The following is a 2,500-nucleotide window of genomic DNA, read 5'->3' as shown; positions in this document are numbered from 1 at the left end:
ATAAAGCTGGTTTGTAGTCTTCTCTCGAACTGATGTAGTGCAAAAATAAAGAATTAAAATAACAAAGTCTAATCTATATAAGTGCTCTTGAATAAAGCTTCCTGTAAAAAATACCAAAAAAAAAATACCAAGTCTTCGTCTTGGAAAATAACAAAATCTAAAAGAAAAGAAAAGTCTTCTTTGTGGAAAATAGTAAAATAAAAAAAACCAAGACTTCACCTTGGAAAATAACAAAATCTAATCTAAAACATCTTAAATAAAGCTTATTTCTAATCTTCTTTGTAGGCAGAAAATAGTAAGTTACAGGACTCTCGAACTGATGTAGTCCAAAAATAAAGAATTAAAATAACAAAGTCTAATCTATATAAGTGCTCTTGAATAAGCTTCGTGTAAAACATAGCAATATAATAAAAATACCAAGTCTTCGTCTTGGAAAATAACAAAATCTAAAAGAAAGGTCTTCTTTATGGAAAATAGTAAAATAAGAATACCAAGACTTCACCTTGGAAAATAACAAAACCATCTTGAAAAAAGCTTATTTTTAATCTTCTTTGTAGGCAGAAAATAGTAAGGCGAAAATAAAGTCCCCTCTAAGCTCTAAAGTAACAAATACGACGTGTTAAAAAAAAAACTAACAATAAAAAAAAGAACCAAGACTCCGTCTTGGAAAATAACAATCTAAATTGTGGAAAATAGTAAAATGAAATAAAAACCGACTTCACCTTCGAAAATAACAAAATCAATCTAAAACAAATGACATCTTAAAACAAAACTATTATTTGTTTCGGAGGTTGTCTATGACTGTTCATAGACCGCATAATTTCCACAGAACATTCTCAGAATATCAAGAGAGAAAAGCAGCGTTCTGCGGGAAATCATCTTGGCCAGTGATGTCGTTCTGGGTTTGGTCAGGCCCAGGGAGGTAAGTACCTCGTTATTCTCAAGGGGCCACTTTCCTCTTGCCCCAACCGGGAATCCAAAGAATGTGACCTTGCTAGCCTTCGTCAGCACTTTGACTTGATCACCAAGAGGGGTATAGTACGAAACTTTGTGCGAGGCAGCATCTGACAAGGTATTCTTTGAAAGCTCAAAACGGACGGTGACATCGATCACAACCGCCTCCTCATCTTTTGCAAACACGAGGTCAGGCTTTCTCATCTCTCCCGTCTCGGATATGAACCGTGGCTCTTTGTATACAGACCAGCCCAATCTAGCCGCTTCGTCTGCCAGAATGTTACTGATCTTGTTATGTCGCGCAATTCTTGCTTTCTGTACTGCAGGACATTGACCGAGAATGTGCGAAAGGGACTCGAGTCTGGCAGAGCATTTCCTGCAGGAACGTAGGGCCCCATCTCTGCCTCTGTTCAAGCTTTCTCTTGTTGGGTAAATATTTGCCCTTAGTTGTAGTGCTGCGATAAAGAAGCATTGTTTAAAGCCGCACCATGGCCTCAACCAAGCATTACTGATTCTATCATGCGCAAAGTTTACAATGCCCCTTCCTTGAACCGGCTTTTCGCACCATCTCTGAAATTCATGCTCCCTCCAATCGCAGGGTCTCGGATATACAGGTTCTTTTGACACCGAGTCCCTGAGAACGAATGTTGGGATTGCATCACTGTCACCCCCTGCTCGTACCCACAAATTACGGTATTCTTCCTCCATACCCTGCGAGGACACAATATTACGGGTGATAGCATCGGACGAGTTTGCTATACGTTGCAGCCTTCTAACTTGAACCGAAGGGATTGTTTTTTCCAGTTTCAAGATGGCAAGGCCTCCGTCTCGGGCTCTGGCATATAACAGTCCATCACAAGTTGAAGCGGGAAGGTGGAGCCATCCTTTTACCGCCTTTCTAATCTCTTGGTCCAACCCACGGAGAGTTGATTGCTTGCAGTCCGAGTGGTCTGCAGGATATAACAATCTGGGTAGGGCATAGGCATTGAGTAGTTCAACCTTCTGAGTTGGCTTCAGAGGCGCCTCATCGATTTTCGAGATCCATGTCTTTAGCTGACAATGTAGATCAGGCTGTATAGTGCCAGTCCAAGGGCCAATTTTCAGACCAAGGTATTTCGTTGATTCATCAGGTTGGATCATATGGACATCTTTATTTTTGATAGTCCATGGGTCGCAGTTGTTCACCGTATATGAATCTTTGGTTGGGCTTATCATGAAGCCCTGGCACTTTCTGGCCTGAACCTCCAATCCCGATAGCCCACAAAATGATTCCAAGATCGCTAGATTGGCGGCCATACCAACCCAAGATTCGCTCACCAACACCAAATCATCAGCAAACGCAAGAGCTGTCACGTGGTCGGTATCAATGGAGTACCCAACTCCGTGTGACTCTAGGGTGCATATCAAAGGGTCCATGGCAAGATTGAAGAGCAGGGGTGACATGGGGTCACCCTGTTTGACACCAACACGTATGCTAATTTCTCGAGTCGACTCGCCATTGCTTTTGAACGAGGTCGTACACCGATCGTAGGCGTTCTGGATGATG

The sequence above is a fragment of the Petromyzon marinus genome, unplaced genomic scaffold (assembly GCF_048934315.1).
Source record: "Petromyzon marinus isolate PM22_M1 ecotype Great Lakes invasive population unplaced genomic scaffold, UKy_Petmar_22M1.pri1.0 PM_G_Scaffold_8, whole genome shotgun sequence".
NCBI lineage: Eukaryota > Metazoa > Chordata > Hyperoartia > Petromyzontiformes > Petromyzontidae > Petromyzon > Petromyzon marinus.
This window is presented reverse-complemented; position numbering follows the sequence as displayed.